The sequence below is a fragment of the Struthio camelus genome, chromosome 2, assembly GCF_040807025.1.
Source record: "Struthio camelus isolate bStrCam1 chromosome 2, bStrCam1.hap1, whole genome shotgun sequence".
Taxonomy (NCBI): Eukaryota; Metazoa; Chordata; class Aves; order Struthioniformes; family Struthionidae; genus Struthio; species Struthio camelus.
Window position 1 is genome coordinate 97,193,599 of NC_090943.1, and position 24,804 is coordinate 97,218,402.

Sequence of the window (24,804 nt, forward strand, 5' to 3'; positions counted from 1 at the left end):
GGCCTGGCATAGATGGCCAACATATGTTTTCCTTAAAGAAAAGGTAGATTTAATGTTCATTTTATGTTATCAATTAAATCCCCCTGGGAACTGTGAGCTCAATTACTAATTGTTTTTATGAAAGTTCTTTATAAAATGTTGTCCTTTTTATTAATAGCTAAAGAGTGAACTTTTTGTTAAGGGTGTTTTTTTTTTCTTTTTTTGGCTTCTTTATAAAACTTTTATTTATTTTGGTTGATCAAGAAAGTAAAAATGTGCATCAAGAGAGTCATGATGGATTACCATTCTGAGAAGCCCATGCCAGATGGAAAATGGCAACAGGAACCTAAGCCACAGTTTTGCTGGAACTGATGTTCTTGCTCTCTCTCTCTCTTTTTTTTTTTTTTTTTAAATCTCCATTTATAAACTCATCATGACAGGAACTTGTTACCCATGTGTTAATCTTGTGCAGAAGTGGTGTTTACATAGCTAGGATGCTTCATGGTTTAGGCAAACGATGCTAAAGAGCTTTTTGCAGCTACAGTTTGGGATATAACAAGTCTTACTCACAGTTTGTATTTGAAGTGGCTGAAGCTATTTAGCTTTTGTGGGTAGATCCATTAACCCACATAATTCTGCCCAAGTAATGTCTACAGTAACTAAAAGTTTCTGCTGACAATAAAGTTCTTTCGTCTTATGCAAGCAGAACAAACCCATTTGTAAATAAACTGAATGTAACCAAACAAAAAAAAAAGAAGATTCTGTACAGTAGTCCATATACTTTAACATAAACCCTAGAGCAAATTAATGAACACCCAGTTTGCCATGCAGTCACTAATGATGCTGTTGCATGGTTGCAGATAATATTCTCTGTGGAAGGCGTGTCACTGACGATCAGCGAGCCAGATCTTAGTGCAGTCTCAGGATATGAACCTGGCTGGATTATCTTGTTATCAAAATGCTGCCAAAGAAATGCTTAAATAAAGGTGGAGGGCAGGAGGATGCATCCTTCGGGGTTCTTCTGAGAGTAAAACACTCATTACTTTTTGCCGTTGAACAGAATTTTGGTAATGAACACTAACCTTCAGTAACAGCACGAGTATCTGTGTCCGGTAAGCACTGGACAGTGACGGAGCCAGTGGCTGAAGCAGAAGGAACCTTTTTAACATCAGCTGACGAAATGTGGGAGCTGAGAGCAACGTAAGAAAGGAGGACAGCCCTCCGCTTCTGCTGAAAAGGAAGTATTGTGCTCCCTACCCTGTCCCTCTCAGTCTCCACTCAAACTCTCAAAGGACTGTTTGGCTGTGCAGAAGCTTTGGTTTATTTAATACACAAGAGCTTTTCTTTTTCTTCGCCAATAATGTTTTGATCTTAGCTGGGAATGAGAAGTGCTTCATTTATTACCACTGTTTGGCAGTGACATAAAGGCATCCAGTGTTTAGCAGGTCCTCTGAATGTACTTCGCTTGGAAAGAAAGCTGAGCTTCTGCATGTGTAAACATCTGTCTTCATTCCACACTGCCTGAAGAGCTGGAAAACATGCAATGCATTGTGAGTGTGCTCAAAGCCCCATTCCCTAGTATATCACTTTGCAAAACTCAAATCACTCCACTTCTTGAGAGTGGAGTTGCTTTTACTTTACCATAACACTTCAAGAGGTCTGTGTGTGTTGCACAAACCTGGCTATTGTAACTACATTGTGTTCTGTCCTTTCTGCTTATGATCGTATCAGGTATTACGAGTGGCACGGAGAATGGTGAGGAACATGTTTCCTTTGTTTCCTAGTTACAGTGCAGAGCTTGATGGAGGAGACACTTTTTTGGCAAAGTCTGCAAAGCATTTGGTCCATTTGGACCAAAGGCTAAAAGATCTTAGCGTATGATATAAGTGAAAAAAATGACAAATGTGATAGGGTCTGTGTGTGTTTGGTTTTTTTTCATATGAAAAGAGATATCTATATAGTGGTACTGTTTGCTTTTGTCAGTCTAGGCAGCAGCAGCTTTGTGCGGCTCCTGTTCTGTGTGTTATGGTAGGACAGCTTTGCAGTCATTTGCAGAAACAGATATCAGACAGCCCCAATAATACTGTTTCTGGAAGCCTTTCTCCATCCTTGGTCAGGCTGCAGTGGAGGCTGAAAGGCATCATCTCCGTGAGGGATATGGAATAACTGTGTCACCTCAAGAGAAGCTGCAGTTACTGGCTGTTGTCAAGCGGTGCATCCTGTCATCCTGTTAACATATGTTGCCTCTTCTTCCTCCTTTACTGACAATGGCAGCCTCAAATGTCCTAAACATCAAGGACTTCCTTTCAGCCAATTTCCTTAATGGGATTTCAAAAGAGGGTTTTGCAAATGTCCTCCCTCCACTTACTGGCCCAAATGCATTGGACTGGCCCTTTGCAATTTATAAGTGAATGAAAACATTTTATTTGTCATGTTTCTTCTGCAGCGGCATTTGATGTGAATGGAATTGCAGGTGTAACCCAAGAGGAAGTGTGATACAGTATCTTCTCCAAGGGAATTAGGTGAATTTCCAGCACACCTATGGGGTTGGACTTCTCACAGGACTTGGGTGTCATTATGCTTAATTTCTAGATGCTACTGGGCAGTTGCAGGCGTATGAGACAGAAGATACTGGCAGCCTGGGTAACTTTTGACAGGGAGGTACTCGATCAGCTTATGCAGCAGCTGAGCAGTGGTCCTTGGAGCACAGCGTGAATATGGGTGCCTAAAAAAGGACATGGGTGCCTAAAGTCTTCTTATCTTTGGTTTTGTACATAAATCATATCTGATATTTTCCAGCTTCTTAAGCTATACTAACACCCACTTTGTAGAATACTCCAAGATTTTTCTCTTTTTCCTTAGCATGCTTGGTGTGACATTTTATTTTGGAAAAACTGGGGATTAAGTGGAGTTTCTTTTGAATTTGGAAGTTCTAAAATAGTAGGTATTTCCTTGGAAGGAATGACATTAGGATGTTTAACAGAAATTGGTAAATCTAATGACCTTTGATTAAAGCCTGCAGCTGTGCAATAATATAGATAAAGACAACTTTGAAGACAGATTCAGAAGCCAGGAATTTAGAAACCATTTTCAACATTTCGGCCTACACAGATTACTAAATAAAGGATTTCAACAACTGAGGCAATGTTTTTGTTTGTAAAAGTGGGCGCTTACTGCAGTCAAATGATGAATTAAGGACAGCCGGAATATATCAGAATATACTTTCCCACACATCCAGTACGACTGAGCATTAATACATTTTCATCCCTTTGTAATTATTTTCTCTTTGCAGCTATTTCCAGATTGTTACCATCTGCAACGGTGACACTTTTACAAGAAAATTGATTTAGTCGATTGAGTTTTGTGATTTTTATTATTGTTGTCATTGTTTCAAAAATTTCAAATCCAGAACCTTCTAGCTTGGATTGAATTCTTCAAGCCTCTTTTATATTGTGCAACCAATAACCAGCTTTTTTTTTTTTTTTTCTGTATCAGAAACCTGGCTTTTTTCTCTTTGCATGTTCTTATAACTTGAGATGGAGCAAGACTCCCTGACAAATGATGGTCAAGTGCTTTGATGATGTTTCAGTAAAGTAATGAGCAGTTTTGCAAATTAAAGAGATTGTAGACTATGGAGGCAGACATTTAATAGCTGTTTTTGGAAGCTGTGCAGTGGACAATGGGAGAAATGATTGTATTGCAAACATGTATTGTATGAATGAGACAGGTTTTGAGGCTGACTGGATTATATTCTTTCAGGACAAAGGTAGTTTGAGAAACTGTGTCGTTTGAAAATCCAGTCATGTGGTGCCACTTACCTCCTGTGAGATGCTGACGTGTATTGCTCTCACTGAAGTCAAGGGAATTGAAGTCCATTAGCACATTCAGGAAATCTCAATAGAATTTATCATAGATTTAGCGAGACATAAAAAGTATGGGAAGGATTTTTTGTGTGTTTAAAACAGACCAAAACATATAATTCGAAATGGACCCATCTTCAAGCAACTTTTCTAATTCTGTGTTTCAGTGAAAACTAGACTGAAAACAATTTTTTGAATAATTTTCAAAATAACTTCTGAAAATGCCAATTCACAGCAAACAGCAGGGGTTACATTCTTGTTTCGTGAAAGCTAGGAAAAGACTGCTTCTGGTAAAATAAAAACGCCAGTGATTTTGGAAATTGCTTCAAAGTGATGTCAACATTTTAAATAAAATAATGTGGAAAGGTTTCTTCTGAAAGATGGGAAAAAAGAATTAGTGACAATTCTCCACTGGCAATTTTTCAGTGACAAAAATGTTGTGGGGACAATTTTAATGGTAAATGTACTGTGCAAAACAGGGAAAAACCCTACTGTGGGACATTAATTAGTTCAACTGTGTGATTGCTTTGCTTGCTGATGCATGTAACACAATACCTTTAAAGAAATATGCTTGTATATCTGAGTGCGTGTCACATGGATCTAGCTGCCTGATGTCTAATTGTTTTCCAAGTCTGTCTAAGCTACCACCCCAGCTAGGTAGCTCATGCAAAAGCTCTGGGTTAGAGTAAACACTTGGCTTTTGTGAACTTCTACATTTGGCCTGGAGCTCAAACTTACCAGTTTCACGGAATAGCTTGCTGTCCTGCATGAGGATGCCTGGAACAGGGCCCTTCACTGCACAGAAATGATAATAAAGTCAGCTTCTCCGACAATGGAGATCTGCAGTTCAGCAGACAGTTTGTTCTGCTCTTCCTCATGGCTGAGACTGATCTTTCAGCTGTGTCTTGGATTTCCACACTGTGCTTCTAGCTGCGATGGCCAATGGCGCCTACCTCTTACATCATCACTGTTTGACTTTTGTAGATGAGGGTGTAATGTGTATTCTGGCACCTTACACTTTACTTTGTGATAAATGAGCCTGTTAAGATGCTTGTGGATTTGGAAGCTCCCTCCAGGCTTTCCCGTTTAAGCTGATGTCTGTTGGAGGAGGTAATAGTCGATTGACCATTATGCCAGCAGTAAGGTAGGAATGACGGCAGCATTTCAGCCTCTGAAAACAGCAATCTGACAGGTAAAGCAAAGCAAGGTGTTCTCTTTACATAAAGATATGACATAGCAGATGTCATCTGCTGTGATGACAGATAGATAAAATATTTTATGTATTGCCTGTTATGTGCTATTCTTCTGCTAAGCTGGCTCCTTAAGGGAAGTGCATTGTTTTTCCTCTACCACACTATCCAAAGTAGTGATTTTACTGGCAGATGTACATTAAATGCATATTTTTAAATCAGCCTTTACATTTTTAGTGACTGTGAATATTGAATGCAAGAGTGAACAGTGAAGTCATTTATTGTGAAAACCTTGTGATGTTCTCAGCAGCTTCAGTGGTGAAGTAATTGCTATATGGTAAAACAGTGGCTAAAAGGATGGGTGTGTAGATGTCACGATGAATAATCAAACAGGAAGAGGACAACTAGGAATTAATTTCTTTGTAAAGGGTGAAAAGACTAGGGAGTAGTTGTTCAGCTGCCATGAAGGGGCATATATCTGGCAAAAAGAGCAAGGTTCCTGTAAAAGTTAGTGGAAGTTGTTGTCTTGTTGACTTCATAGGGAAGGAAGATCAGCCCCAAGATCAGGCAATTAACTTTGGCACCAGAAATGGTTTGAATGATGAGCCTTCCTGTAAATGATGAATGTTAAATGGCTTGCTAATGATTAATGCATATTTCATATTAATAAATCATATTAATTGTTCTCTTCCTCTCCCTCCTTGAATTTTACTTCTCCCTGTGTATGAAAAGCGCTCTAGTCCAAAACCAAAAAAGATGTCTAAGAAGAGATGGAGGTTATTCTTGGGCCCAGACAATGTTAAAGGGGAATTAGATCAAAACTTCATGTTCCTTGTAAAGCTACCAGTCTGAATTAGGTAGATCTTGATAATATTGGGCGTTTTATTAAAAAACTATTTGTTTGCCAGTACAGTTTTCCAATGTGTGTTTTTCATACCTTCCCCTTGTTACATGATACTGCATTATTCACACCCATTAACTGCTGTGGATATGACTCTCACATCCCAGTGGGACATGGCATGGAGGAAAATGTGAAAAATCAAACTTCAAATTTTAAAAAAGTGTGTAGAAGATGAGGGCATTTCCCAGATTTTTTCCAAAACTGTAAAAGGAAGGAGCTGGGCCAGAAGTAAAAGATGTGCATATGAGAAGGTAGCCTAGAACCTAATGTATGTAGCATGATTCAAGTTATTGAGTACCTTGGAGTCAGACCACAATACAAAGATTTGAAAAAGGTATGTAGATTTATCTATGTCTGTCCATCAAAGCCTTGAATCAGGGAAATGCTTTCGCGTATGCTGTCCCCCCTCACTTGATCTAAGCCTTTGTTTTGGAAGTTAAGCATCTGCTGAATACTATTCCAAATATCTGCATTAGAATAAATTATTATAGGCACGAGGGACACTTGCTGGGAAAAAAGGAGGGTGCAGTAATTGCAGTGGTAGCCTGCAGTGACCTGAGCTCCTTTCCTTAGTTTGTCCTCAGCTTCCTGAGAGAAGTTAGGCAAAATGGGTGCATTCTTCCTTTTTTATAAGATTTGGTGAATAGCCCTGCCCTCACCCCTCAAGTGTTTTTGGGCAAGATTGTAGGGCACCAAGCACTTACCTTCCACTTTCATCCTTGAAAATTATTCCCCTTTATTAATTATGATAGAAAAAATCTCAAAGAAAATTTGCACATCACAATTGAAAAGTAATCAGTCGTGCTGATTTTCATCAAAAAGGATTCTAGAGTATTGCAAAGAACAGTCTTACAAGCTGTTCCTCATGTGAACTTTCATGTGATCTTAAGATACCCACATGGTTAAAAACTGCTTACTTGAATAGGAAGTTGCAAGATTAAGTCTTCAGTCCACTCCCAACATGCAGCTGATTGTTTTTAGTTTAGTAAAATGCTGCCCCCTACAATCCCAGTTTGACAGGAAGTTTTTTGGTTTTTGTTTTTTTTTGTTTTTTTACTTTTTCCTTTTTTTGTATAAATTATGATATTAAGAACAACATAAAGAAACTGATTGGAATGGTCTAATTTGGAATATAATGCCACCATAATTCTTCATTCCTTTTACTGAGAAAAATGTTTTATTGAATCTAGAGTCCAGGTCATATTGTAGGTTTTAATTTTTTTTTACAATCTCATAAATGGAATCTCCACCAACGCTATTAATTCTGCACACCCTCACCACCCTCTTCCTCTCCTCCCTAAATTCTGATTGTAAAAAAATTAAGAAGACACTTTAAGGAGCTACTTAATGATAGACACTTTAAGGAGTTACTTAATGGTAAAACAGATAAAAAGGAGAAAACTATGGCCATTTTCTAAGCAGCTGAATCATTTAGGGAAGACTCAGATTTGCAAGTGTAAGTAGAAAAATTTCAAAAGCTGGTCAGTATTCCATGGAGAATCAATGTCTGAATTGTCTGCTTGTGTCCTTTAAGTTCTCATTTGCCACTAGGAGTCTTCCGTTCAGTGGCTGATGGCACCTAATTTGTATTAAGCTTTTGCTTATGCATCCTTACAAAAATAAAGCCCTATTTTGTTCATAGTGGTGAAGCATTATTGGATACAGTACTTTAGATTTTTCATAACTGTCTTCTCACCACCACCAGCTCCTGTTAGTATATCCATGTAGCAAAGTGCCTGATGATGTCTTGAGATGGACAGAGCGTAGTGGGCTGTCCTTTCCTGGTCAATAATGACAATTATGTATTCAGCAAATGGATTCATTTATTTACAATATGATGAATATCAGTTCTCTATCCTCCAGAAGAAGAAGAAATATAGAATCTAGGAGAAAAACTTGGGTTAATCATCCTTTTTTCCTCCTTAACTCTGAAGTAAACCTTTAAGTCCTTTGGGTCCATATAAAATATATCCAATTAATTTCTGAGTTTAATTTTTTTATATTTATATTATCAAAATATACACAATTTTAAATGTATTCTAGGAATGAGAGAATGTATGCTTAGTGCCCTGAATTATTTGTTGCAAATAAATTATACAATAACAACCTACTTTTACTGTTTGCAAAGCAAGCCTGTTTTCTGTGACTGTGTTGTTTCTAAGCACTAGGTGCATCTATTTCAGTCTATGGATTATTCATGACAGGTTCGCTTCAGCTAGACACTGTTTATGATATATAATGGATTATCCAATTCACATGGTTTTTTTCTCCGTTTCCTCATTGGGTGACTGAAGGATTTTTTTTTAAGAGTGGAATAATGGATGTTAAAAGTTGTGAAATCATCAGGAGCCAGAAGCATTTACAAATGACCAGGCAATTGTCAGCGTACAATGTATAATATAACTCAGTGAATAATAGCAGAGCTAACTCACTTAAGGACTTAATTCTGAATTACTTACTTCATTATTTGATCAGTTCTACTTAGTTTATCCAACTAGTATAGGATTCAGGATGATTCTCATATTCCTTACTTTGGCTATATGTTGGTTTGACTCCACTAAAGTCAACAGAATTCTCATTCCCAAGCAGCAGTGTAAATGATTAGAAAGACATGCTCTTTGCATGCAACTGTCAAACAATATACGGTTAGACTCTGGGTATTGTGTTTATGCTTGTCTAGTGCAGTAATGACTGTTGAGATGGGCTAGCATCTTGCCCTAGATATCCCAGAGTTCAGTTAAGTACAATGGTTTACATACAGTGTTAATTTAAAATATGAGAACAGGAACACGTATCCCAGCTATTTTTAGTCTATTAGATACTTTTTCCTATTGACTAGAATGGTAACATAGCACAAAAATGACCCATTAGATTCTGTGTGACCCACTAGTTAACACTTGAGATTTGGATAATTTGAAGTCTTCTACTTTCTTGGCAATTACTCGCAAGACTAAGATTTGAGAAAGCTTCTTGACAGGAAAAACTTAAGCAATGGTTATATGTGAAGAAGTGCCTGTCATGAAAAATCTTAAAGATTTTGGCTCAGTGGTCAGAAAACAAACCGATTTCCTGTGAGTTTAGCAACTCTGTCATGAATTCTCTCAGTTTGTTTAACACAGTTTTCAAAGGTGTGTTTTTTGTTAAGACCGTGTATGCTAAGTGCTACAATTTTCCTGACAGCTTGGATAGCAAGTGATGAACACAGTGAGTAAGCTCCATCAAATAGGGCCAGGAATTATATCTGTTCCAGTAATATCAGTTCATCTTCATACTGCATTACTTGGCACTATAACTTTGCCACATTTTATAGATTTCCTTCTCGTTCCCCTTTCTCGTTCTCTCCTCTCCTTCCTTCCCCCCAAAAAAGAGGGTGCTGTGTTTTCCAATGCCTACATTTCTGTATTCCTCTTGGTAGACTCCTAAAGAAGAGCAGGACTCTTGAGGTTTGGGATAGATGATCAAGTTACAGTGTTTCTCAAGTTTGTTCCTTGACAAGTCCTTTGGAGATTTGCAATGGATCTTTTTTTTTTAATTCATCATTTCTTGGCAAGTTATTTGTTTTCCAGTGAAAGCCGTTGCCTTTACTGTAAATGACCATTCAGAACTGAGCACTGCAAGAATAATGTGTCTGCTTGACTAGAAGACATGAGCTTAGGGATAATCTTCTACCTCTTTTTGTACAAAGAGATCTGTTAATGAGCCAGCGCATTACTCAGATGCTGGAAGAAGATATCCTGCATTTTGGAGTGAGATCTAACTTAAAAAATATCCACTACCTTGATAATGTGTCAGATAACCGTATTGCAAATGCATGTCAGGTTTGCTAGGTCCTGAAGACTTTGGCTTCTTTAACACAGATTGTTCCAAAGTTTCAATAGCCTGTGTTACTGATAAAGAATACTGTTAGTGGAAAGGAAAAACTCAGTTTTGTTTTATTTTTCATGAAGTAAATTATAATTCTTCTGTCACCATTGGACTAAGTCTGGGGTTCTGGATATTAGAAGAACCAAGCTAAGACCATACTTACTTCACTACTTATTTTTTGGAGGTGATAGGTGGGGGAGGAGGGTTGAACATAAAAATGAAGAAACTTTTCATAGTGTGTATGATTTTCTTTCTTCTTCCTTTTCATTCTTTTTGAACAATGAACTGCCCTGGCCTGTTTGACTTAAGCTCATAGCTAATTTTACTTTCTGGTTCTCATGTGCTGATACTGAACTGTTTTGAGGTCCCTGTCAATGCAGGGAGCTATTTAAATAAATGCAGCTGTTTGTTGAAGCAAATCGCAGAGGGCTAGCAGCTTGTATAGTTTGGTAGATATTTAAGAAGTAGTCTCTTCATTTGATTCATAGCCATAGTTTCATGTGAAGATAACTTTTATGTGGCTGTCCCTGGCGATTGCGAGTAGGGTGCTAGAGAACTCTATAGGAATGTTAGCCTTTGTCTATTGGAATTTAGGGAAAATTTGTACTAGTTTAAGTGAGCGCCTGTCTTCATTTCTGCTGCCTTGAATAACGAGTATCATATTCCATGTACACTGCCTGGCTCAGTGGCAGGTGCATGCTGCATCTAGGAGGCAGAATACAGGGATTTTTTTTCTTTTTCCAGGAGTCACATTGGGGCAGAAGAGTCATGGAGGAGTTCTTACCAAAGAGGGACAGCTTTTGGCCATCATCAATCTGCTCTTGTCCTGAGTATGACCAGCACTTGACCATGTATAGGGGTGTAGCTGAGCAGGTGATTTACAGCTCTGAAAATGTCTCCAGTCCAGTCAAGGCTGAGAGAAGCATTCCCAGAAATCATAAAGATATCTATAAAATTCCTGTTATCGAGGCAATTACTGGAAAATCACTTTACTGTTAATCAAAGCATGTTCTGCAGCTTTTCCTTCACAATTTACCCCGTCACCTTCCCTTGGGAAGATAAAGCCAGTAAGTGCTTGTGTAACTGATAATAGATGTTTTTCCTTCCCCACCTCTATGCTGTAGATAGCATGACCGCATAGCAGAGGTCCTGTCACCCCAGAAAGAGATCCTACGTTTGCATCGGCTGCCAGAGAGAGTCTAAATTTCCACTGACCATTCAAATGACTCTTCCGGTTAGAGGACCACCCCACATAGCCCAAATAGTCTTCTTTTGTCGGGGCTAAAATCTTCCTCTCTTTCAAAAAGACTGTTCTCTGACAGCTATGAGGTCATTGCTGTTTTGGCATCTTTTCCTGAAGTTTTTATGATACTCTGTTTAATGTACTGCGCATTTTTCATTTTGGGACAGGCCTAAAGAATATGCCCATAAACGCCACTTCAGCTTGGTGAATGCTGCTTTTTATCACTGCGTTGCTAAAGGCATTTCTGCTGTTTTCCCAGACCACTGCTTTGGTTTGCTGACATTGATACTGGTTTCAGCACAGGCACAATGAGTTAACATTTTCCTGCTTGCTGGTGTAGTGATTGCAGCTCTGAGACCAACCTATAGCAAGCAACAGAATATAGTCTTCTTACCACAGATGCGCATACAGACCAGCACATATTTTTGAGAGGAACATTTTGGGGACAGGGGGAGGAAGGATGGGAAGGGGGAAGAACTATGGACATTGTCTGATTAATACAGTGGTTTTAGGAACAAGAGACATGTTAATTTTCCCTTTTCATGACCTAGACCTTTTCTTACTGTGGAGCTTCTTGTTATGTCAGAAAGCCTGTTCATTTCAAAGTGCTCTGATAAGGAGGGTGCACCCTCGATGGACTCAGCTGGGGTACATAGTTCTGGAAGTCCTCTCGAGGAGGGGTGGAAGGCAAGGAGGCAGCACATACAGCCATGCTGTCCCATTAACAGCGTAGTACTGAATCATGGCAGGGCCCATTGCTATTTCTGCTGTTCCAAATGAGAACGAAGTTATACCAGCCTCCTCTTAGGTCTGCTTAATTTCTTCGTTCTGGGCTAGCTGTACTGAACAGTAGGGAAAGGAGGTGACATTGTCTCATCTGACCCACTTTTATAGGGGTTCATCTGGGTAGCAGAGGAGAATAAATATCTTTCCTTCTCTGCAGGAGCCTGTTGCTTAGTCCAGTGAGATTAGCAAGACTAGCCCCTGACAACTTTGGTCCAAGTTGAAGCTGTCTTCAACCCCAGAGGCTGCTTAGTTTTCCTTTACAATCCTCTATATAAAAAAGCATCAGCATAAAATCCCTCTTTGTTTTTTAAACTAGCCTGAGCAGATGCTTAATTAAAAACTACCACTGGCAGTATGTAGCAGGGTGTCAGAAACTCTTTCTCTGTGGCAGTTTCTCAGCACAAGTGCTTCTGTGTGGTTACAGTCACATGTTTGATTGACTTGGTTCCCAAGCTGATGTTCACAGTGCTGTATTCATCTTGCTCAGATGACTGTGACTGCAACCCGAATGCACTGATGCTGACAGTGAACGTGAGGAGAACCAGACAGATGACAGCATCTCCATTTTTCAGAGCTGATGTAGGATGATCTGTCACCTGATGGTAGGCCGCAGCCTGTCATTTATTTAGCTACAGCTGTAATGTGGGTAAAATGAGCAAAAATGAGAGAGAAGTGACAAGAAGCAAAAGAAGAAGAGAGGCTGTTACGCCCACCTCCTCTCAAAAATTGCACAAGCATCATTTGTCTTAATGAATGCAATATTGATCCCGTATCTCACATCTACCTGCTATTTCTACTGGTGGGAACATCATCAGCAGCCCTTCCATGCCTGCTGTTCAGGGGACTGAGTCTGGTTAGGGCTGCTTTAAGGCAGTGCCACATCCATTATGGGTGCTAAAAAGGCCTATCTCAGAGTGGCTAGGAGTGCGCAAGTAACAGCAGCTAGAATCTCAGGGAATATTTAAAAAGTACAAGTTTAGTCAAGTTGTCAGGCTGAGAGCTGTAACAGCCTTGTATATGTTGTAGGAGGTGCAGAGGAAGAAGACCCCTAAGGATATATTCAGTACAGCGAGACTATAGCACTTAAGCCATATTTAGGAGCCTTTTGTGGCAGGGGATTAGTGGATTGATACAAACCACCTTTCCAAGTCAGCCAGCTTGTAGTCTCTACACACAGTTATTGGGGAGACAAGTGTGGAGAAGAAGCAACTCTGCGTATACATTTTTTTTCCCCAGACTGTCCTCTGTGCATCATCTTATGCTGTTCCTTGTTTGGTTGGCCTTCCCTGTAACAAGGGAATAATCTTATAGCACCAGATTGTTCAGAGCCATGCGTGGGAACTACAACTACATCAAAAGGTCAGTATTCAGAAATGTCTCTCACTTTACCTAATTCCCCTACCTATTCCCATATTACCGAAAAATAAGTGGTTGGACCCAGTTGTGGAGTGCTCTACAGAAGCGGGGAAGTGTGAGCTGTACTGTCCCAAGCTTTGTGCTAGGAGCTGTGGGCCTGAGCGATGTCTTGTGAGTCTCAGCTGCCTCCCTACTTCAGTTATTCTCTGGGACATGGGAAATAAATTGCTGGTGGCCTAAATGTGCAGAAAACAATGATGTGCACTAGTTACCGTGTTGGGGGCTTAGGAGAGAAACATATCCAGGGTCCTGCCCATTCCTCTCATTCCCCGCTTGCCTTCCCAGAGGGGAGCAGAAAGCTGGTGGTGCTCCGTTTGCATCTCTCTGGTTCTGCGGGTCAGCTGACTTGCACAGGGATGTGTGTGTACGGGAATTTGTTCCTGTGCCTCCTAAAGCCTTGCTTTTCTGTGAATCACTTTCGTGCCCCTAGCTTGTGTTAAAAAGGAAGCCCCGTGATATATGTGATACTTCTGTGACAAATGTTGCATTTTTTCTTAGTTATCATCTACTTCTATAGAGATGACTGGGGCACCACTGTTGACAATGATGAATTATTTAGAGCAGACCAACAGCCATTTTCCCTGTGGTACCATCTGCCATAAAGATCACATTTTATCTTAACAGTTTCATCCCTTTGTTATTCTTTTAAACAATATTTGGAGATTTGGGAGCAGGGAGGAATGGATAACCACCTCTGGGCCGTGGTTTCAGTGGTGTGTTCAGACACTTCTGGACAACAGTGTTAAAGGTTAAATGCTCTTGGCATTTGATGGGAAGAACTGTAACAAAGGTGGAGTGAATGATGCAACCCTAGTGTGAGCTTTAACGGTTTAGGATGTTTCCTGTGTGCATCCTTCTCGTGTCTCCTTGGTATAAGGGTCATGTTGTGGGCAAGGAGGAGGTGTGACTGGAGCAGAGCTGGCAGATGGTCCCTTGAAGGTCGTTTCTTGTTGCTCTCTCCTGTAGTGATGCCATATGCTGTGCAGGGGGATGTTTCCCTCCTCTTCATGGAGTGTAAACCCATCAAAACAGTAAGTGCAGCATACCATCAACTCCCAGCTCTTGAAGTTTCTGATTAGGTCTGTGGCTTTAAGACATTTGTTGGTATGTTGTCAATAAGTATATAGAATAAGTATATTTGAAAAGAGATTTTAAAAATCTGTCTATGATGAAGATAGAGGTTTTCTCTCTAGTGATTTAACTTTTATCTCCTGAAATTCTGTTTTTGCCTGTGAGAATTTGTTTCTAAAATCTTTCTTTGTAATCTGTGAATGGCCAGAGCACGGACAGCACCCCACAAAAGATTTGAGGGAACTGAATGTCACCACTGCTTCTGGAAGCATAGCTGCTTCTCTTAACTTTTGGTAATGGCAAGTATTTCCAACAGAAAATACCTGGAGCAAATTACCATGGCAATTGGAGGACAAGCAGTGTATGAAACAGAAGAAGGTGGCTGTGCCTTGAATGCAGTTAGTGTTCCTGAGTTGTCTGTGGAAATTTTACTCCATCTCATAGTGGAGTCTTTCTAAACCTACGAGTCCCGTGGTGAAAATACATGGAAGCCATTGTTCCTCTAGGTAGTATGTGAACATTTAGAATTTTTCTTCCTTTTTTGTTAATTGTGATTAATAATATCAAGAGAAGATTTTTATTCTGAAAGAATAAATGGAGGCATAAATTAGTTTATAGAGGTCCAAATCCTGGCATACTTTTTTAGGCAAATTTATCATCAAAGTGATAATAATAAGTGATAATCTGTCTGAGTAAAGTGATAGAGCAGTAGGTATTTGCCCAGTCAAATCATTTGTGCCATTTTAGAAAGGGCTCGAACTGTCTTAGCGTTATACCACTTTATGCTGCCAGCAGCCGTGTTTGTATTACTCACTCGCTCACTCACTCACCAGTGCTGGTTATGAACTGGTTGGCCAGACAATAAGTATAACCCTGAACTTTGCAGATTGGTAGAGGGAGGAGAAGTTTTTCTGATGCGAGGGAAATCCATTTTCCCAGGGCTAAGATAAGGATCTGAGAGTTTCCAGTAGCTAGGCCACCAAGGCTCAAGCTGGTATAACATGTCTTTGTTTCCCTTGCTGTTAGGGTTTCATTAATGTATCTCTGGCAGCCTATTTACAAAGGTACTACTAAAGCTCTTCTTAGAATACAGTACTTCATAAGCTCTGTAGCCAATATGTGGGTTTAGGATTGCAAGGACTGCACATGAAGGTTAATAAATCAGCTATAAAAACAGTGATATTTGGTACTACTGTTTAAAGTTTTTTAATATTTAACTGTGGGTCATAATTAAATACTAGCAGTGTGTACAGTTGAACAAATTTTCTCAACAATATATGTTCATAATTAACTTATTCTTGTGTAAGTTTTGATCTAATGATGGATTTTATCTTGTTTTGGCTAATTACTAACAGATACCTCCTGAAATATCTAATTTTTTGGTATGTGTGTATTTAACAAGCTACACAGCTTATGATGCTAAATGGACTTTTTCCCCATCAACCTTTCCCTGTTTATATTCTAAAAAGCACATCCAGTGTTCACACAGCTTCCTTGGTCACTTCTGCCTGGGTTTGGACCAGGCCAATACTTTTGTACCTTGATAAGATCAGGCATGTGGAAAATGCAAAGATTAAAGGAAAACAATGATCAGATTAGGTTTTGCTTTTTTCCTTTGTCTTTGACCTTCAAAGAAGTTTCATCAAGCAGATTCAGGTAGAGGTACTGAGCAGAAACACAGAAGCACTAGTGTGGAAATTTATATATCCTAGTCTGACTTCTATTCATACCATTTTCCCACTGTAGAAGGTGGCAATTTGAAGCACTGATGGGTTGGTATTCCCGACCACTTAAAGTATAATTTCAGTCACTATGTAGATGAAGATGGGAGAGTAGAGGAGCCAATGTGCATGAGCATTGCCTGGTCAGTGACTAGCTTAGGCTCTAACACTGCTTACATAGACAGCGGCTTTTCAATGTTTAGAAAGGAAGCAGTTCTGAAAGAGAAAGAAAAGGCAGATAGGATAGTTTTTTAGGAAGCACGATGAGACTGATAAACTGATGCTGTCACCCAAAAGGATCGGATACTGGTAGTGAAGTAAGTAGCTGCAAATTCAGCACTGTAGTGCTCTACCCATATAACATGTCCAAAGAAATGTTTCATTTAGTGTTGGCAAAAAGCCAAAAGCCACCCTCTAAAATGGTTTTTTCACGTTTCTCCTATCCCAAATGAGCCTTGCTTTCATCTGTTGTGAATGTGGACAGTGAATGTTTTGTATATTTAGCTGCTTATGTTAGGTATCAGCTCAGTTCAGTTTAATTACTGTTTTGTGTGGGCTGATATAGAGCTCTAATACTTTGCTGTACTGATTTTCAAGTGATGCTGGGTACAGAAGTGTCAAAGTGGAAGAACCAGCAAGATTGTGTCCAAGTAACATAATTAATCTCCTATTATGGAGCACCTTCATCTCATCCCACAGGATGCACAAAGAATTTAAAGAGCTTGTATAACAGCGATGCAAAGAAGGTTCATGTATGTGTGGTGACTAAAGTTTATCTGCTTCTAGGATAGAATGCAACAACTGTTTAACGTCACATGTCACTAGTGAAAACAAATTTATTCAACAGAATCAGCAGCAAGATTTTTTTTTTCTCAGGTGGCAGAATAGAATTACCTGGGTTGGGTATTTGGCTAGCATACTGGAGTTGGTGTGTAAATTCTTGATCAAAAAGTATCATTTAATCTCTAATCTGATTGGTAGTCAAACCTCAGATAACTCTTCTGAAAAATGAGGTTTTCAGCAGTACAGTGCTTACTCCTGCCGTGGCTCACTTTGTAGTGTTGTTGCTGAGGGGAAAAGTGATTTCCCTTTCTATAAGGTAAGTGTGATAGGGCCTGGCCTTCCCCTTTTTAGGGAATAGGATTAGAGCCAATAGCTTAAGATATGTTGCTGAACTTTCTTTAGATTTTAGAAATTTTGTTACTTGCTGAAAGCAAATCCTGTATTTAATTTGGCTGGGAAAGCAGTAGGTCATAGAGTAGACATAGTGTAGGCTGGCAGGTGAAGAAAGTGGTAGAAAGATACAGAACAGCCAGGTACAAAACCCCATGTGGAAGAGAGACTTGCTGAGAGCTTCCATCTGCAGTGGAAGTGCTGCTCCCCTGGGTGAGCAAGTTGCTGGAGCATGTTCAAGCAAAAAGGCCACCTATAGTGCCTGTTTCTCCCTCCATCTTCCAAAACAGCCACTTTCTGCATAAAGTGAAGGTCTTTGTCACACACGCCTGTTAACACAATGTAATGTGACTTTTGGAAGGGTTACAGCAAATTCTGAATGATATATGAAATGAAAAATCCCTGCCTGGTGCATATATGGCGCTGAATGATACATTGCCAATAGTTCTAACAAGGGGCTCCTTCACAGATTTTCCACCTCAATCAGCAGTGCAGTTGACATCCCTTGAGCAAAATCTCTCCTTTGCTTTTTTTCTCTGTATGAGCAAAGAAAAATTCTTCAGTTGTATAGCTTACTTACTGCCTAAAATGCTCATTCTATAATCTTTCTCTGCTTCCAGTTCAACTCTATAGGCATGCATCCTCCTCCTGCCCCATAACTCATTCAGGCTTCTTCAGATACTTTTACTATTTGTAGATTCATTCTCTGTACACTGGGAGGGAAGGGCAGGCAAATCTTAATCAGTGATCTAGTCTGTGAAACAGAACACTTGCTGGTAAAATCTGATGCAAAAATTGGTAAGAAAGTAAACAATAAGGCCAGGTAAAAGTTAGTGATCACATAGTTTAATGCTTCCATTCCAAAAAAGCGGCAGGTTTTAAAGGAGCCAAGCCCCAGATAGTGTATATTGGAACTAAGAAGGGAGTTGAGTCACATCTTGGAAGGCAGTTACTTGCAGAAAGACATAGGTGTCATCATAGATAATTGCTTTAACTTGAGTTTTTGCTGCTGTGCTCTGGCAAAAAAGAGCTGATATGACCCATGAGTTATGAAGAAGAGGAGCACTTAGTGTTTGCAAGTCCCTTCCTAGGATGCTGTGTCCAGTTCTGCCCAAGGAGGGCTATAAAATGAGTTAAACAGTGGAAAACAAGTATTGGGATGAGTAGCTTAAAAAATTCAAAGTATTCAGATAATTTAAGAGCTGGCTGAGAAGCTGCCATGAAGAAGATACCCGGTAGCAGAGGCTTTTCCACCTGGCTGGCAGAAGCTGAAGTTCAGCCATTCAGTCTTGAAATAAGAGGCTGCTTTCCGCCTGTGAGGCCTATTAAACATTGGAGTGCCCTCCAGGGAAGAGACAGAGAGCTGTGACTGCCTTAAAGCCTTTAACAAATGAAGCCTTTAAGATAAGCCTAGACTGCATACCCGAGGCCCTGTAATGCTGGCCTTCTGCCTATCCCTTTCTATCAGGGGAAAGTGTTGCCCTCCAAAGCTTATACCCTGCATCTCCGCATTAAGACAGTTAATATTAAGACAATGAATAGACCTAAACATCATGGATCAGATTTTCAATGAGCTATCTGATGGAGGTCAGGACAGATTTCTTTTCCTCTCCTCCCCTTCTCTGTGAACAAACAATTCTTCATGTTCTTCTTTCTATTATTATTTCTTGCTTTCCTTTGCAGCATTTGAGATTGGTCACAGCAGGAGATCTGTTTGTAGGTGGTACAGAGCATGATTATGGATTGCCATAGTTGCGCTGGGAGAGAATTTTCCCTGGGTCAGGTTGGCAGGCTCTGTGGATCTTTCACCTCGTATAACATGAGGTGTGGTTCATCTGCTAGGATCATTTGTGCACATCTCACATGATTAATTCCTTGCCATTGCAGGGCTTCCTCAGGTCTTGCCAATTCTGTGTCTGAGGCAGATAGTTTAGCTTCCTAAGCGCAGAAGTGCTTTACCCTCACTAAAGTCTTTGGGCATCAAGTAGGACATTTTGGTTAAACTTAATGGTGTGTGAGTATATAGTAGGTGGATCTGGTGCCCTTTTTGGCCTTAACTTTTCGGGAATGATATTTGCTTATGTACTGTCTGATTAATAAGGGCTGGGGTGGTTATTTGGGAAAGGATGCTCTTCTATTCTGAAAAATAGCCTGACTCCTTCAGAAGGCTTGTCCTGGCAGCCTGAGAAAAGCTTAGTTTCTCCAGAGAAGCTTGCACCAGCTTTTTTGTGGGAACCAACTGACTAGTGTCCTCCAGGCCATGTTTTTCTGTATGTAAAAACATGCAATTCTATAGACTGATCTCAGCTAGGAGTCTGTATTGTCTGAAAGCACCTCCCCTTCGATTAACTTTCCGGCTCTGTGGAGAAACAACCCATGTGACAGAAAAGATAATTCATTTAGAACATGTTCTTGTCATAGTTAAAGTAGCCAGAGAGCAAATTAATTCCTTTTATGCAGTATGCCACTACTATAGGAATATCATTTCTACTGTCATTTGTCGACATCAGTGAAGTCAGTGAGTTATTCCTGTGTTTAAATTCCATTTTAGAAAAGTATGTAAGTTGATGCTTAAGTCTGTGTATTTCAGCCAAATAAGAGAGCCTGTCTTCAAAACATAGGCTTTCCTGGCCTAAAGGCCCTCTGATATAAATGACCACAGAGCCTGACCTGCTGTATACGCAGGCATGTATTTGTGAATGTTTGTGTGTATAATGTTATGCTATAATTGGCATGATGAGAAAAATTCCATTTCACTGGAGTTAGGATTCCACCATACAGGTATATGCAGATATGCAAAGATAATGTGTGTATAAAATGCTAAGTTTAAGTTCTGCTGTTTATATAACAAGTGGCAGCACAATAGAAGCAGACGTCATACAAGCAGCAGTGTCTGATAGTTGCCTTTCACTTCCCGATCAGAGAGAGATACGTTTGTATTTCTCATGAAATGGCCTTTGCAGGAATGCCATAAGCAATCAAGATTCACCCTGTGCATATCAGGAGAAACCATGCCACTTGCACACATTTGTCTTCATAGCATAAGGCAGAAAACAGCAGCAATTGTGTGACTCCATTCCAATGCTATCTGTTTTTCTCTATCTTTCTTCCTTGCACCCCAAACAAAAATCTTTAAAATAAAAACAATTAGAAACCAGAATAAAGTGTTTCTTAGCTGAGTTGTCCTTAAAAATTTGAATGAGTCATTTAGATAACATTCACAGCACCAGCAGCTCCAGGGCACTTCAGAGAATACGTTTCAGCACAGAGACATTTGAAACAAAAATTGTAATGTTCTAAATGGAATTAGATGAGCGAAACCGTGTCATACAGAGATGAAATATAAATAAGTGCTTTAGGACTACTCCATGAAAAATGTATGGTCTTTTTTTAAAAGCATTTTTCTTTTGCGATGGTTTCATTTCTGTAGAAACCACTGGTTGGTTGGGGCTTTTTTGTTTTCTCTTTTTTGTTTTTTTTCTCCTAGTGAAGTAGAATGTGCTTTTGCCACTCAATAAACCCTTCTTTCTACTAAATGTTTGTCTCTGTATTAAGCCCCCAAGGAACTGTACAAGCCAAAGGCAGATGGAAACAATAGGCATTCCATGTTCAAACGTACAACCTACAGAAAGTTCATTTGTCAAAAGTCTGAGGAACATTTCCAAGGAGGCTGCTTCATAAACAACATCCACATGGGGCAGATCTAACTTGTGCTACTGCTTTTCATGCACATATTCCATAAAAATTTAATATGCTGTTTACTCTGCAATTAATAGTTAAAGCAACATTTATAGAAAGTTGTTCCAAATCCCAAGCTCAGTTCTTCTCTCTTCCCCCTCCCACCTCACTTCTTAAGCCTCTTCATCTTTTTTAGGCGTACCAACTACTTCCCTTCTTTTTACAGAAATGGTGTCCTAGCCCCTTTATTAAGACCAAAGCATTCACAGACTTTTCTGATCTCTCCAGTTTATTTTCACATCTGTTGAATGGAGCTCTTTCACTGGTAAGCATGCAAACTCCACCACAGTATTCACCATGGTATCCACCATTGATATCTTTGAGTTACCAAATGTCTAATGCTGGTAGTAGCATTGAAAGTTAATCTAAGCCTTTCACTTGTCCCTGAAAGATAAAAGTTGCACTGATTGGTACTCTATAGCAGAGAGTATGCTCGCTTTTTTAAAACTCTAACTACTTATGGACAGTTTTTGCCTTTATTCCTTGGCTTTGTATTAATGAAATATTTTTCATGCAATTAAGATCCTGATTCTGTGAAGTTGTGAAATCACCTTGGCTCCCATGGACCTCAACACTTTTCCTGATCAGACCCTAGATTTGTGGCAAGGACAGCAGGGAGGACTGTCAACAGTTGGATGCTGTGGGCATGATTCTGAGCTTGTAGTAGTGTAACCCAGAGGTGTGACCAGCAGAGCTGAACAGCTGTAAGCCAGCTAAACATAGGTAATAGGTATGTGCACAGGATATGTGTATGTTCTTATAAAAGGCCACAAGTATACACATCCTTCAAAACATATGGAGAAATCCTTGGAACATATGGACTGTCAAAATAGGCAGCTGATTCAGAGCGCTCTCATCTTATAAGTGGAAGTAACTAGATTCTCAATTAGGCCACTCAGGTTTTACCTTGGGCACCCAAATCCCACATCTGGTATTTAAAATCCCAGGTAATGGTTTCTGTTGCCTAAAGAGGATGACTAAATGGTATCATTAGAAAATTAGTTCCTAGGTCACGTGTCCTAGTCTCCCACAAATGCAAGATCCAGTTTTGATCTGTTGTTAATAAATGACTATGTATCACTCCTCACAGCTATAAGTGGTTGGAAGGTAACTTGAAACCAGGGGTATAGTATAGAGGGGTATATACTCTACCAGGGGTAGAGTATAACTCTATGCAACACCTTCTAACGCTGAAAAAAGTGCAACCAGTTCTTAGCCTTTGATTGATTTCAAAAGCAGCTTTTGCAATTAGTAGGCATAGAAGAGTGAAAGTCACCCAGTGACATCAAGTGCCTAAAGAATGTCATAATTTCCCCTCAAGTGATATCTAACTTGCCTGGATGAGCAATCTCCAGGCTGATGGGACTCTGCCAGAACTTAGATCTCCCTGTTGCCTGAGCTGTATGGAGATGCAGGAGAGCAGATGTGAGCGAGGCCCACTGCTTTTTGTGGGAATCTCTGTCAGGTTTCTCCAGTGGAAGTCGCTAGTAAATTGTTGTCTATTACAACTCTGAAAGCTGTTAACTTTGCAAAGTTTGATCTGTGTGAGAAGGGAAAATTGCACAGTTTGACCTTCTTCTTGTGACACTGCTCAGGAATACAGTCCAAATCTGTTCTTAGAAATGGATCTGGGCCTCCTCATGGCAGATGCAAAGTGTATTTATGGCTAACTAATGGCAGCACCTTTTCATCTCTCAGAATCAGGGCCAAAAATCTCTGGATATAAGATGTTAGCACAGTCGATGTGTTTCATTGCCCTCTGGTGGCTGGTCCGCTAGAGCATAAGGCTGTTCCTGTTCCCTGTTGCAGGAGCATGTGCTGCTTGTGTAAAAAATCTGCTGATAATGCCCTTGGGAAACTGCTCACAATCACAGACCGAAGTGAGATAAGAATGTGTGCCAGAGGGGGAAGCAGAGGAAAATTGGAAAAATATTGGTCATGGCCTTATTTTGTAAGAACTATTGTCTGCTGTTGCTCGCGTTTACGATGAAAGTTGCAAAACAAACAAAATGGGCCAAGGTCTGCTCTCAGTTATCCCCACGTAAATCCAGAGACTTCTGCCAGAGCCAGGCTCATCACTCTGAATGTATACCCATACAAATAGAGCTAGGAAGTAGCTTAGAGCAAGGGAAAAGCCTTTAAACTGCTTGACCATGAATCTATGTTAAAGCTATGGGTTTGCCCATGTAGCACATGGCAGCTTCTTAGAGCACATACAAGAAAAATAAATTCTCGGAGGAAATGCAAGTGCATTCAGTGACATATAGTCAGTGAAGCCAAAATACAAGTGGGTTGAAGCTGGAGCCCTTTCCTATAATAGACACTACTTACGTACGCAACCTGCTCTCTGAAGTTGGGCACCTCACCTCCCAAGTGCTGTAGCCTTAAATCACTGACAGTCCTTGACATGTTATATTAGATATTAGCAGATGAGATCAGCTTCTGCTTTCAGTTGTGCTGGTATTAGCAGAGTAAACCTAGATTTACATCCATGGGTCTGCTGTCTAAAATGTGGAAGAATACGAATGTTTTAGCATAAATGACCTACTATAAAGCATTGTGTTTCATTCTTGCTAGAGATGGTTCCCGGGAGAGAGATCCTATGAAAGGGAGTCGCAACCTTGCAGTCAAATGCTTTCGTTTTTATTTATGTTAGTTCGTTGACTTCAGTGCCTGTCTACATATATGTTAATGATCATTTGCATGTCTGTGGTATTTTTATAGGTAGGGAAGATGTCAAGTATATTTAACACTGCACTTCCGAGAACAGGTCTTTGCAAGTCATGGCAAAAGCATGGTAGGAAGTGAGCCAGAGAAGCAACGCTTTTTCCAATTATACTGAAACAGTTTTGGCTCCACAAAGTTATCACTTATCACAAAGAAGTCTAGATCAGGAGAGTCAGGGGAGAATTTTCTTTGTGGATTGTTTGCATCCCAGCTACTTTTGCCTTGCGTTTGTCATGGAATGTATTAAAATAGTCATATTCCACAGTCCACGCAGCATGTCAGCTTTGAGACAAGTACTCTGAAACGTGCTCACAGATGATAAATTGCACACTATGTCAACTACATCTTTGTCATAAGATTCTATTTTCTATTTATAGTTGAAATGAAACACTTGAGAAAAATTCTAAACCAAAGCAATTTCACAGAAAACTCATAAGTTTTTCCTTATGTGTGTATCAGTTAAAAGACCCTCCTGTGCTATCTTTTTGCTCTGTGGGGGCTCCAACAATCAACTTCTGAGATCAAAGCAGGATGCTCTCAAGATGGTGAAACTTATATAATGTGTCCATGTAATCTAGCTAGTGTGCCTTTGGAGTATGTTCTCTTTCAAAAGTTAAGGGGAAAGAACACTTAATCACAAGGCAGTGCAAATATGTGCAGAATTTGATACAGTTTGAGGGACTCAAAACCTATTATCTCCATAACAGATGAGATTATTTAGTTACTACTTTGACTTGTCGCACTTGTTTTTTTGAAGCTGTCAGTGATGTCTGTGATGTAGTTTACAGTTCTTTGATTTTTTTCCCCTTCTTTTAAGACCTTCCTTTCCACTTATCCACCTTACATAAGTAATCTGCTGCAAAAGAGTCGAGGCTAGCAGAAACTGGAAAAAGGATATGTGTTTGGAGACAACACTAGCTCAGCTTGGAAGCTAGAAATGCAACTGTATCTTTTCTCTGTCTGCTTTAGGAGAAGTATGTCTGGACAGCAGTGACGACACTAACTCTGACTGGAGATCTCCCTGGTAACACTGGCCCAAGCCTGAGAGACATGCTGCAACATGCTGAATGATGACTTAAGATGTATAGGTGTTGCGATGGCTTCCTCCTGCTTTGGGCACCCTCGGTCTTTCTGT